The sequence below is a fragment of the Nelumbo nucifera genome, chromosome 2 (assembly GCF_055504915.1).
Source record: "Nelumbo nucifera cultivar China Antique chromosome 2, China Antique-T2T, whole genome shotgun sequence".
Taxonomy (NCBI): Eukaryota; Viridiplantae; Streptophyta; class Magnoliopsida; order Proteales; family Nelumbonaceae; genus Nelumbo; species Nelumbo nucifera.
The window spans coordinates 63,815,436-63,830,512 of record NC_142650.1 but is presented as its reverse complement, the minus strand read 5'-3'; positions in this window follow the sequence as shown (position 1 = coordinate 63,830,512).

Here is a 15,077-nt window from a genome sequence, read left to right as displayed (position 1 = left end):
GAGGGCCAAGGGGGCATTGGACCAGTGCTGCATGAGTGAAGTGTTCACTGTGTTACCCCTTGCTCTCAATGGGGTGGTCTCCTATCGGGTGCCCCACCTTGTTCAGTCTTTAAGTTATATTGTCCAATCTATCGGGGACCATTTTGAATTGGTCTATGGTGACCAGGTTTTGGGTGTTTGGATTATTGTTTTGTTTAGCAGCCATTTTTTGGAAGCTTAGTTGTTTGGATTCAGTGTTTTCTTAGGGAAGTCTTGAGAGTTCCCATAGACAATGCCAATTGTTGCTGTCAAGGATGGGGCCGAGGGCAGTAAGGCAAATATGCTTTCTTAAACGAGGCCGATGTGTCCAACCTTAGAATAAGGGAGTGCGTTAGAGGACCCAGGTGTTATCCCAAGGGCGGAGACTCCGATGGTCAAGTCAGTTAAGCGCTTCAAAGGGGTCAGACCAAACTTGAGATGAGGGCTCAAACGATATCACTCTAGAGCAGGAGAGCTAGAGAGCAATAATGAGCAAGATACCCTTACCTGGAGTTGAGCACCCCTATTTATACTTGACCTTGCCTTAGAGTGGTTGGATGTTGTTGGGAATGGATGACTAGGATCTCGTTTGTTCGATGCCACATGGTGCAATCATGTGCCCAGCCATATGTGCCTATATCAATTTCCTTGCATTGCTTTGATTCCAAACATTTGTTGAATGAACTTTCCTTTTTTCTTGTGAATGTTAAATGGAAGTTTTTTTATTATAATTTTCTCTCTTGACATCACCTCAAAAGTATTGGAGAAGATGCTGTAACTCGTGCAGCATTTTATAGAAAAGCAAACAATCATCTGCAAATAATAAATAGGTGACAATGGGAGCCGATACTGCTAATTTCATGCCTTATTTGTAACCCTGTTGCTCAACATTTTGCAACATGCAAAATAGTGGCTGCATAACAATAATAAATAGGTAAGGGGGGTAGTGGATCCCCTTGCCTTGTATGAGAAGGAAGCTGAAATAAGTCTGATAGCACCTTGTTTATCTTAATTGGGAATGAGAAGTAGATATGCATTGGTGTATTTGTTATGGGCCCGCGCGTAGGATCTAGTCACGGGTCGGTCCATCGGGAGAGATTCCTGTCTTCCCTTGCCCTTGGCCTTGCATACAGACCCTATCGTGGCAATCGCGTGGGTGATTTGTCCAAGAGATCACCCGAACTCTCCTAATGGGTGATTTGTCCAAGAGATCACCCGAACTCTCCTTACTCTCTTTCTTGACTGCGAAAACTGAATGCTTTATTTCAATTCGTAGCTCCTTAAATAGGAGATTACAGAAGAGAATTCCTTGTTGGATTCGACTAGGCTAGGGTAATCCAACTCAAACTAAAACTCCTAATTTTCTACTCAAACTAAAACTCATAACTCTTACTTAAGAAGATAAAATAAGATAAGATAAGGGATAAGGGATAAGGGATAAGATAAGCTGGCGGCGAGTTGGCTTGATGTGTCCAGATAAGGGTGGGCCCACCCCTATGAGCTATCGTGTGGGCCCCGCTCTGCTGCTGCTACCGGGTGCGTGCGCACAGCTCATGGTGCCAATGCCGTGCGGTGCCGAGCGTGTGCGCAGTGCGTGCGGTGCGCGCTGCTGCCTGGCGGTGCGTGCTGCGCGCCATGGTGCCGCTGCCGGGCATGTGCGTGGTGCATGCTGCCGTGCAGTGCGTGCTGCTGCCTATGACTGCGCCACAGTGCGCTTCCGGATGGTGTGACCATAACATTACACCCCTCCCGGACTACGAGCTTGTCCTCAAGCTCGTATTCCAGATACATGGCTTGGGACTCTACGAATGGATCAAACGGCTGCACACTATTTCTCAGTCCACCAATAGTATGAACAACAGGAACTGCCCCGTATCTCAGTGCTTAAAGCTGGATTATTTGATGCAGACCCCAACCACCTTCTTTAGTTTCCAGCTCCCAGGCGTAACCATGGCTTACAGTGACTACACGATCTGCTGCACTCAGTCCAACCACAAGGACATTGAAGTGTTCCCCACCTCCTGGGTCATATAGTTTGAAGTAGTTTTGTGGAAGATCAACATAACAAAAATCGTGTACTGGACCAGGGCCCTGGTGTGCTTTGTTGTGGATCACAGGAACGCACTGGGTATACTTATAGAAGAGAACCTCAAGAGCTGCCTTACCGAAGAGACCCATGCATTTTAAAATATCCTCTCGGCCTCCCCCATATATATTTCCCTCAATATTGTGAAACATAGGGCTGACCGTGAACACAAAATCCATGCCATCAATATAAACTTGAGAGAAAGTTACCTCTATATCCTGCCCCTCCACCTTACATCTCTTGCGCACTCCTGTTTCCTAGGTTTCTTCATAGTTACCATACTGTGGTGCCGCAACCATAACTCTATGTCTACGCCGAGCCAAGGCCTTCGGTAAAGCCCTAGCAGCATCGCCAAGCCCACCTGTCTTCGTCAAAGGAGCACATTCTGTAGGTTCTACTATAATGTTCGTGACATTGTCCCCGGCCAAAGGAGGAGACTTTACAGTTTCATCCTCCGTGCGCTAATCCTTGGAAATAACTGCGGCTGTAGGGGCAGCGATTTGTTGTTCGCTAGATGCCTCTGCCCAGTTGTTCGCTGGATGCCTCCGTTCGCTGGATAACTCTTACTTAAGAAGATAAAATAAGATAAGGATAAAATAAGATAAGGGATAAGGGATAAGATAGGGATAAGGGATAAGATAGGGATAAGGGATAAGAGATAAGATAAGCTGGCGGCGAGTTGGCTTGACGTGTCCAAATAAGGGTGGGCCCACCCCTATGAGCTGTCGTGTGTGCTCCGCTCTGCTGCTGTTGTCGGGTGCGTGCACACGGCTCATGGTGCCGCTGTCGCGCAGTGCGTGCGCGCGGCTCATGGTGCCGCTGCCGTGCGGTGCCGGGCGTGTGCGCAGTGCGTGCTGCCGTGCAGTGCGTGTGGTGCACGCTGCTACCTGGCGGTGCGTGCTGCCGCCATGGTGCCGCTGTCGTGCGGTGTCGGGCGTGTGTGCGGTGCGTGCTACCGTGCAGTGTGTATGGTGCGCACTGCTGCCTAGCAGTGCGTGCTGCTCGCCATGGTGCCGCTGCCGTGCGGTGCCGCTGTTGTGCGGCCTGCTGTGCGTGCTGCTGCCTATGATTGCGCCGCAGTGCACTGCCGAATGGTGTAACCATAACAGTATCAGATTACACCACTGTGATGTCATACCCTCCGTTATTTTTATGATGAATAATGGAGGGTATCATAAGCATTTGACATGTCCAACTTTATTGCTACCCAACCCACACTCTTCTTTTATTTTCATCTTATTAATTTTTCAAGAATTATGTTATTTGTGCATAATCCGCCCTTGATGAAAGGTGCTTGATTCTCTAACACTAGATGTTGCAGCTTTCTATTTAAAAAAAAATGAAATTTGGGCGGTGATGGGTTTTTTACGATCCATACAAGTATGAGTGGGATACAATAATAGGTTTGTTGAATTTATTAAAATATGCTTAGTGATTATAATACCACTATTTTATGCATTTTTTGTAAGTTTTAATCAAATAATTGAAAGTTTTCATGTTTCTTGCTTATAAGTATATATAATAGAGAACAATAGATACTTAGATATGAGTTCTGCACCCAATCCATCGGACTCACCCCACTCATTTGTGGGGGAAGATAGAGGAGTTTGGCTTCAGTTAGGGCAAAGCCCATTCCAATAGTCTCTACTGTCTTACATTGAGAATATTTTCATACTTATACGTTTTATATCATGGGAAGATATTCCCAAGATTTCAAAAGGCTGTTAGAATAGTGTGGGCACATATTTGCCCTGATGAATGTATTAATCTAATACATTCATAAAAATAAAATGACATAAACTAGCTATATAAACCCTCTATAGACAAGTAAGGGTGCAAATTAGGCGGATGAAAGTTGGGCCTTTGTCAAAATTCAAGGACCTAATCCGAATACCTGAACCCGAAGCAATGTGAAATGTTAACTCGGGTCAACCGGAATTGCAGCCCTATGCTCAAGGACTCAAGGGCATCTGAAACAAAGGGTCCCAATGATATGATCACACCGACATTTAACCAACCCGGGTCACTAAAATTTAAACCTAATGTGGGTTAGATTCATTTAACCTCAACATAACCCTACACCCGACTAGGGATACCCTAAACCCAACATAATCTTATCAGGTTGAATTGATGTGGATTTTCTGTTTTAACTTTGACCGATTGACATCCCTACATAAAATGTTCTTCTCACGTTGAGTTGAACCTTGTCAATGTAGTAACACATGGTATGCTCATGAATGTGTACAAAAGCTACGTGAGAACCGGACAGTACTTGGCTAATCCTGATATGTCATATCATTCTACTGTGAGGGACCCATTTATACCGAGTTGATACGGTGCATGATTGACCTATCATTCTGACTACAACCATAGATTATTCTTTCTTAGCTATTTTTTGTTTTGAGCAGCCGAGCAGGTGTAAATGCATGTGTATGAAGTTTACACATAAACCCATTTGTTTTATTTAGGTTGTGTTTGGAATTAGTGTAAATTAAGAATGATGTAAAACTTTATATATGTTGAGTTTTATTGGCTTTGGAAGGTGATGCTACACGATTTGGGCACTCCTAGTTAGCTGTGACTTGGCTTCTGACTGGAACGAACGGCACCTGAGAGGAAGGAGGAAGTGAAGGGTTTATAGGGAGATATCCCAGTGGGAATACTCCGATGGCTAAGTTAGAACTGATGGAAATCTCAAAGAGGGTAGAGAGTAAGAGTGCTCCAAGTGCTTAAGCTTCAATACCTTTTCTCTGTGTGGGTTCGGGTTCTTTTATGTTGGAGTCAAGTCATACCTGGCATAACCGCTCTCGCCCTTGCCGTTACTGCCAGGGCAGGTGTGGCAGGCGCAGGTTGCCACCACAAATTGCCATTGCTAGGTACGGGCCTGACAGACGTGTCATGCCCTCCAGAGGAGTCAAACAGAACGCCGCCTAGCAGGCGGAACGCCACCTGGCGTGGGATCAGAGCCCTGCCACTGTGTTCGGTGGGTACGGATGTCAGACAGGGCTCCCCATAGCTTACTGAGCTACCGCGCACCGGACTGTCTGGGGGCAGGTTTGTCCCTGTACCGAGGTGTCGAGGTGCCTGCACTGGGGGGAGGGAGGACGATGCTGCCCCGGGGTGCAGTTGGGACACTTAATCACGAGCCAGGGTGCTCCCCTTTCGGGAAGGGAGAGCTTTGGGCCCCTTAGGGGGAGCTCGGGACCTTCCATACTTGGTGGAAGTCAAAATAGGCCAGGCGTCGGTCCCCGACGAGTTGCTTAACTCGCCAAGTGGCCAGCGTTGGGCTCGGCATGTTTCTCCCGTCGAGTTGTGGTTGTGTTGTCAGGCTGAGCTGTACACTGGGCCAGGTCATGTACACGTGTCCCCGGGCTACGAGGTCGGGCCAAATCGCCCTTCATCAAAAGGAATGTAAATGAAGATCAATATAAAACTATGTTCTGATTTAGATTTATTAACATTTGGATAGAGTGGAGTTTTACATCATGAATCAATGTAAAACCTCATCAAGTATAAAGTTTTATATCGATTATCGATATAAATACTATCTTGATTTTATTGATGTAAAACTTTATATTTTTTTATTATGGTTTTCAAAATGTAACGGTTATCTATATACGGTTCAGTGTAAAATATCATCAATGCACTTTTACACTAATGGCGTTTTACACCAGATCCAAACGAAGCCTTAATTTGCACCGATTTAAAGGCAAAGGGAATGCAAATGGGTTCACTATGAATTCTAGTTTGCTTTTGTTTTGGATTTGATTTTATAATATTGGTTTGTCATGATCCCTATTTTATGTACAAGAGAACGAAGGCAGGGGGAAAGGTAGGGGGAAGGTGTTACAAATTTTACGTAAGTTTTCACCGCCTGTGTTTGTGAAAATCAGTGGAACTGTGGAATTATGCATTTGAATCAAGGTCTGCAGTGGCTTATAAAATACAAGATTTTACATTCTACATATTTGTATTTATACTCCTTCCAAACTGAGCCTTAAAGAAGAATGCAAATATATTTTGAATATTGTGTTTGCCCTTCAAGTGGATACGAATTTTGCTTCTAAACATGGATAAAAAATTAATTTGTAACATCCATTGATGGATGTAAACCAACTGATGACTTGAAAAATTTTTTGCCAGTTTTTACATTGTGTTGTTATTACACTCCTCTAAATTAGGGCTGCCAATGGATTTCGAAAATCCAAAATTTGATTTGGCAAAATTTGTTGACACAAATTTCTGATACTCCTGGTGCGACACTCTTTCTCTCATTTTTTGATTCGACAAATTTACGTAATTAGATTGGATTTAATTTTTACATTTTGCTTCTGACTTATAATGATTAAAATCTGAATTCGATTATATTCTGATATATATTGTTTTAATATTTAAAATTGTATAATTATATATAAATATAAAAAAATATAATTTATATATTATACTATATATAAATTTATATATATATGCAATAAATTCAATATTTCATATTTATATTATCTATTATATATAAGTTAAAAAATAATTAATATTTTAAATTTTTTTATTTAAAAAATGAAGGGAGGTCAGGTTGAATCTAAATTTGATACAAGTAGTGGTGTCAAATGTCAATTGGGCCAGATTTGGTCCAACCCAATCTGGTTCAATATGAATCCATTGCAGATGGACCAGGTCCAATCCAATCCAATGTATACTCTTGAACATTTTGGTTGGACCAGTCCAATTCAATCTCTGAGCTGTCCAATCTTTTCAATTTAGTTTAATTTAGATTGGTTCCAACCCACACCTGATCCATTGACACCTATATTCATATCTTTTATCGATGGTATAAACATTGGTTCAATCTGACCAAATCTAATATAAATCCATTAGAGATGAATCAAGTCCAATCTAATCCAATAAATTCTTTGGACTATTAATTCGAGACTGATCCAATTCAATATGTCTTATTGGTCTGTCCAAATTGATTTTGATTTAGACGAGATCCAATCCAAAGCCGATCCATTGGCACCTTTAATTAGATGCAAATCCAATAGGATTTTGGATATCCAATTTATTCACGATCCAAACAACATGTGGAAAAATGTATCACAATTGATCCAATAATGGAGCCTAAAGCACCATACAATCATCTCCGTCCTATAATATAGGGTAAATTCTCTTAAGTCTTAAGTAATATTTTATAAATAAATAAATAAATAAATCTTATAATCTAATAAAATCTTGAGAAACCAACTTTTGATGGTTTATAACTAATATTTTCTGTCACCGTCTAACTTTTTTTTTGAAATTTATTTATGTATTATTAGATAATAAGATGTAATTTCAATATTTCATATATTCACACTTTTGTATATAAAAAGGGCCACTACCAAATGTTAGTCGCACCTATTTGAAGCAATAGGATGGATTACATTGGTATACAAGCGATGAAAAATTAAGTAGATAGACGTTAGTCGTGAGATGCCCATACCCTACCAACAAGGCATTACAGCTGTACATCAAGAACATCTCCTTATGGATGACATTGTGACAACATATAAGTGGGGAGATGTTCGTGATGTCGGCTGTATTTCTCTTCCTAATAGGGTGTGTGGACAGCGTCTTGTGGTGGGAGATTCAAGCTCATTCACGTAATGTTTGCTGGTAACCATGGCTGCAGAAAATGTGTTCTCTATCATCTGCACCATCTATTCCTCAATTAAATCGATTTTAATATTGAACAAGATGTTTTTTTCTTTTAGGGGTTTAACTATAATACCTGAAAGACATGATATCTGGAAATTTTGTGACCAACCAATTGATATCAAAAGTTTGTTAATCAATCAGCTGGAATTTGTCAAAATTGATAGGTGAATTTAATTGGTCAAAACTCTTTACATACCATATATTTCCGACATCATAGATTTTCCTTTTCTTTTAATTGTGAATGGAGATGCATATAAAAACCAAGCCCAACTTTTTTAAAATTACATTGTTACATATCCACGATCGTTATCGTATAATATATTATTTATTATAATATTTACTTATAAGTACTAATCTCCAATGATTAATAGAATTTCTTTTCATTCTGATTACCAGTTCTTTGAAAGGCCAATTAACCCATTTCACACTAAAACATCAAATTTGATATTTCTCCCACACATGTATCCATTTGAAATGATACTTATATATGAAATGGTAATACATATTTTTCACGAATTTATATTGATCATTCCAAAACGCAACGACAAAATACCATTATACTAAACATCCCTTTATTTTTTCTTTGCGGAAATTCATATTTCACAATTACTAAGGGTGGTTGTATATAAAACTTTACGGCAGAAAGGTATAACACCGAAAAAAAAAACAATACCTTACAACCAATCAACTCACATCATAAAATGGTAATCGTGGTTTAAAGTAGGGTTGGCAATTTTGACTGTAATCCATTTGATCCACCCAATCCACCTACATTGAAACCCACCATACCCATCCATCTCTAACATGGGTCAATATGGGTCAAGTGACCCATTGGGGTAAAGAGAAAAGGGTTAGGGTGGGTTGGATAAAGGGTATTGATGCATCAATTTTGGCTAAGTACCTCGTCGTTTGGTCTGCTTTCAAGTGGCCGATGACTCAAAGGTCGAAGTGGAGCTGCCTAGGTGCTGGGCTGACCAGGTGGCGAGCTGCCTGTGAGGTGCCAGGTTGACTAGGTGGCGAGCTGCCTGTGAAGCGCCGGGCTGACCAGGTGCAGGACTGCTTGTGAGGTGCTGGGCTGACCAGGTGGCGAGCTGCCTATGAGGCTCCGGGCTGACCAGGTGCAGGGCTGCCTGTGAGGTGCTGAGCTGCCCAACTGGCGAGCTGGATTGATGAGCTTCGTTGCTCTTTAGAGACCTGCAAGGAACCAAATGTCAAAGGACCTGGAGTCGCTAACTCGACAAGGTCGCTTCGATGCTTAAGTTAGTACTCTCATAGTAGACTGCGAGCTAAAAATCACAAAGTATGAGAGCTACAATTTGCTTATTTGCTTACTTTTTTACTCGCCCCCTTGCCATTGGGATTGGTGCCTTTATAAAGGCATTATTTGGCGTGGGCTTCACACACCATATCCGAGATTTTTACAAGGTCGTCTAAGTGGTCGAGATTCCTGGAGGTAACCGCCATACACTTTGACCACCCTCCGGATCATTCGGCACGTGGACCAACTTCCAAGGATCGTGGGAGTGTTTGGATATGCATGTCGAATTCGTCGACGAGCACGTCTTGCAAGTCGCCAAGTTGCGCCTGTGCTAGGCTGCCAGGTCGCGCCTGGGCCAAGCTGCCAGGTCGGTGCTTGTGCCAGGCCGCCAAGTCGCGCTTGTGCCAGGCTGCCAAGTCGCACCTGGGCCAGGCCTCCAGGTCGATGCCTGTACCAGGCCGCCAAGTCGCGCCTGTGCCAGACCGTCAGCTTGCGCCAGGGGCAGGTCGCTAGGTCGCGCCTGTGCTAGGCCGCGCTTGTGCTGGGCCGTCAGGTGGGACACCATCAACTTGGCTAAGGCAAGTTGTTGCCAAAAATGGTTTCGGGCGTCACCTAATTGTTCTGGGGTGCCATGTGTCACAATATCATTGGAGGGCCAAATCCGCCCTCATCAGGTACCATACCCATTGAGTACAACATTAATGATCACATTAAGGGGAGGGGAAACGGTGTAGGGTTTCTAGCTTTTCATAATCAAAGGGTGGAAGATGGAAGGAGAGAAAGGAAATGCAGTGGGGGCTGGCTTTCAATACCTCCACGATGGCTAACTTTTTCTTCTACACCACTGACAGAAGGAGTGATTAACAAACTAAGGCTCAGTTTGGAAGGAGTACAAATACAAATATTTACAGTACAAAGACATATAGAATAATATAAAATATAAGGTTTTGCATATTTGTAGTCCTTCCAAAGTGAGGGTAAGGTTCAAATTGTTCTGAGGGTTGTGTTTTTCTTCTCACCACCAATGGAAGGAGAGAGTAGGGAGATGCAGCGGCGGCCGACGATGTCTGTGTTTTTCTTCTTCACCTCTATTGTAAGACAGGGCAGTAGATCTTTGGTCTTCTAGTCTTTCCACCATTGTAGAGCAAGGCCAGAGAATTTTTTTTGGGTCACTGCAACGACAACCGACGACTGAGATTGGATTCGCATAGACTCTTTGGTCTTTCCACCATTACAGAACAAGAGGATTTTTTGTTTTTTACAGTTGCAGGGATAGCGGGCAACAGAGGTTCAAGATTTGATGTGAACCTAGATATGTGTTCTCCCAAGCCTTTCCAAAATTGCACCAGGTATCCTTGTTCTTCCCACTGTTGCAGAACAAAGTATGCATTTTCAACATTTTTATTATTTTTGTTGTTTTTTTTTTCAATTTATACAATTTCCTATATTTTTATTTTCAATATTTATTTTTTATATTTTTTGTTTTTTTATAATTTATATTTTTTATGCAATTTATATGTTTTTTGTATTTTTTACATTTGCTGTAATTTATGTATTTTCGTATAACTTATGTTATTTTTTTGCTTTCTTTTGTAATTTTTTGCAACTTATATAATTCTCTTTTTTTTTTAATTTTTATAATTTCCTACAATTTTCCTATATAATTTTATGTTTTTTTGTGTTTTTATACAATTTTATTTTCTTATTTGATTTTTTTTTATTTTATCATTTTTTTCCACAAGTTTTGGGTTGAAATTTATAGTTAAATTTTTGTCAATTTTAGTATTTTATGCAATATCAACTTTTTAGAACAATATATGTTTTTTCAATTTTATCATTTTCATTTTTTTCGTGTAAATTTATATCAAATTTTGTGTTTTTATTAATTTTTCTAGTTTTCAATAATTTATTAATATTTATATTTTTGTTTGGATAAAATATTCGGTATTTTCTTAACATTTGCCTTAGATTGGTGGGTCGATGGGTGGGGTTTTGGTGGGTCAGGGTCAAGGTGGGTTATGACCCACTAAGACCCAATAAATAGGTTGGCAAATAGGTCAGAGGGTAAACGTGGGTGGGTTGATACTCAACCCTCACCCAACCCACCCATTTGTTGTGTCTATTTATTCTTTTAGTTTTGGAAAATTGTCTAAAACTCACCATGAGTTTTCAACATTTCTCTTAAACTCACAACTTTTCAAAATGTCTAAAACTCACCATGTAGAAAGTTTTTATTTTTCAAAACTCACCTTTTGTTAGTGCACCATTAATGCTTCTTAACAGAGGTGTCCATGTCAGTATAAATAACAATTTTCATGACCAAAATACCCTTGAATGGTGAGTTAGAGGAAAAATGGTCTTTTCAGTTTTCAATTTTCTTGTATTTTTTTTCCTTTTTTAGTGTTTTGTTATAATTTCCAATGTTTTGTTATAATTTCTGTTTTTTTACATTTATCTATTTTCTACAATCTATAAAATTTCCTGTATTTTTTTTGTTATTTATTTGCAATTTTTGTGTTTTTCTATAGTTTTTGGTGTTTTTTCTACAATTTTTATTTTCTGGTTTTGTTTTTCAATTTCCATAGTTTCTATAATTTGAAAATAATTTTTTTATTTTGTTTACAATTTTTATAATTTTTTGTAATTTCTATTTTTTATGTATTTTATATTTGAAAATATTTTTTTAAACTTTTTCCTTTTTTCGTGTCTAAATATTCAAATGGTAATATATTAACACCCATTAATTTTTTTTGTATATATTTTATTTTTTATAGGAAGATTAAAATATGGTGTGACATGAACCCAAGTTGATTAGTCATAGTGCAAATTCTCTTAGAACTACTTTAAACCACTAATCCATTTTACTTTTTGTGTTACTTGATGGAATAAAATAGATTTTATTAACTTTTGTGTTCATCAAAATATTCAGTACATATATATGATTAACAATTCTCACTAAAAATGAAAAGAAATAATATTTAAAATTATAATTTTATAACTAAATAAAATAAACAATCTATCGAATCTAAATTTACATCAAATGATGATTTTAATCCTAAGAAATTTATACAAATAAAATAATTATCTTAGTACTTAAAATTTATAAATTTATGCATGGCATATAATATAATAGGTTAGTATTTATGCATCTCAGGTATCTGGATACCTTAAAGTCAAAACCCAAACCCATCCCAAACCCTATAGGGTTTTAATGTAAAATCCCAAACCCGTCCCAAACCCTATAGGGTTTTGATAAACAGATCCTATTAGGGTCGGAACGGTGGAATACCTAATTCCCATGAAATTGTAACCCCTATATGATATGCCTGATGTCAGGCTTATCGTATCCATACTTTGAACCCTAGTGGTGGTAACCAATCAGATGAATTTTCGTAAAAATTCATGGAGGGTTTTGATTGATCAAAGCCTTTTTGATATCATAAATTTTCCAAAAAAAGAAATAAATAAACCAAAATTCCTCAATGTGGCTATGTGAGCGTGCTTATTTCAGTATCTTGCAGATTTGAGTCAGTGGACGATCAGAAGTGGATAATGGAGGATTTATTGATTCAGGCATGCCGACTACCTGGTGCGTTATATCATTACTTGGATGGTTGTATCGGACGGGAAGACAACCACTCCTTTGCCATTATTGATTTAAAAAGAGCTCGGTGATAAGTTGATAACCACTTCACCAAGATACGCCCCCCGCCATCTGATGATGACTCAACTGCTCTGCAGGCCCCATTTTTCACACGAAGCGCACCAAAGCTTACCTCTTTGCTAGGGCATTTTTACCATCTTACCATGTTACCTCCCTACAGGCCCACGGATCCTATTGGGCTTGGGCTTTGGTTTTCAAGGCCATATGCTGAATTGCTCATCTAACGAATGATACCAATTTTTTAGGTATCATGCCTTTTCGATACGATACATAATCAGGCTCCAATTGAAGAGCAATTCAAACGAACGTGGCTAGTGATGCTAAGGGTCGGGTTTGATAGAGGTCTTCTTTAATCTGAACCCAGTCCGGCCCTACTATTAAAGTGGTGATATCGAACCCGTCTACTCTGTCCCATGCACACCTCCACTCAACCAAAGCCTATATATTGAGGCCCTGTTTTGCTCGAGGGAATAAGGGTCTGGATCTGAATCGGAATAAATCATCCTACTGGAGTGACATTCCCCCATTTGAGAGAATAGCCATATTTTATCTCTCTTTTAAAAATAAAAGATCATTCCTGTTGATTCTAATTCTCATTCTCATTTATGTCTTATTGTCTGAGCCAAACAGAGAGAATAGACCATTTTAATTCAGATTCTGAAGGATTTCGATTTTGATTCCAACTATAAAACCAAACAGACCTTGATATTTCACTTCTGCATGGGCTTATTATGGACCCACCTCAATTCAAACCAACTCCACCTGTGCGGGTTTAGACACTTAACCCGACCCACTGGCATCCCTACATATGGCCAAAATGAAAAATGTGCAGACAGGCCCAAACATATTTTTCCTGTAGACAAGATGAGTGGTTACTTTGATTGCAGATCTAAAGGTTTTGATTGTAGGCAGGCCCAAACTAAGCCTAATGGATCATTTGATTGCAGATCTAAAGGTTAGATCAAGAGCCCATTAGTTCAAATTTAGTTGTGTTTCATTTCGGTACATATTTTTACAATTAAGAAAATGCTTTTTAAAATTGAAGAAATACAAAATGAATAAATCAGAGTGGCGCAGCGAAAGCGTGGTGGGCTCATAACCCACAGGTCCCAGGATCTTAACCTGGCTCTGATATGAAGATTAAAGATTTAAAACCACCTTTTCTCTTCTTTTAAGCTTTGATGGCATAATTTCAGTTTTGGGGTTAAGATATATGTGGACATTGAGTTTGAGCTGTTTCGAACAATCAAACCTAAGTGTAGCTTTCATTTGCATCACAGAATCAGAGTGTAATTTTTAGAGAAACTTCTCACATATGCCCAAGGGTGTTTACGGTTTTTATTTAACCGAACCGTGGTGCATTTTTTGAAAGTAAATCAGTACTATCGGTTTTAGAAAAATCAGTAACCGGAACTGAATCAGAGCCAGTCGGTTAACCTGTTGACCAGTTCGATTAACCGTCGATTCAGTTTGTCGTTTTTTAGTTTTTACAATATATTATCAATATAATAAAAAATTATAAATATATATATAATATTATATTTTAAATAATAAATAATATAGAATACATTATAAATATATATATATATATATATATGTATTTATATATAATGTATATTTATTAATTTATAATATAAAATATATGTATACTGGTCGGTTCGGTTAATCGCCAAATTTCTATATTGATTAATCGAAACCAAACCAGTACCTTTAGTTTTTTAAAAACATCAAATAAAAACCGAACCAATCGATTCAATTAACTGATTTTTTGATTCGATTTTGATGATTTGATTTTTTGATTTTTTTTGCTCACCCCTACATATGCCTCTAATCTTCATGAATGCAAGTTATATCCAATAATCCAAGTACTGACTATCCAGATAAACTTCTAAACTTTGATTCGTGGGGCTCTGATTGAACGCCCCAATAGGAATATGACCCTTTTAATTCCCTGGAGACATCTCTTAGCCGCTTGCTTTAAAATCAATAGTAGTATAGCAAAGGAATTTTGAAAGGTTCTGAGTTCTGACAAAACCTGTTCTTATGAATTATTACATTTTTTCTTGATGTTTGGAGAGACTAATTGGTTTTCTCCTTTTTGGTTAATGGGTATTCTTATCAAGCCACCCCTCATGATGATGCCAATTCTATTTGGGATTTTCTTTTGAAATGGATGACATGACAAATGGGTATTGAATTCTGTTTTGAGTCAAATTGCGAACATTCTGAGGCTGATCTGGGACGAGTGCAATAAAAAGTATTTCTAGAAATATATAAATGTTTCTGGAGATTATTCATTATTATTTATCAGTGAAAAGGAACATGATTCAACAAAAGAGTTGTAGTTCGGACCATGGTTTTCA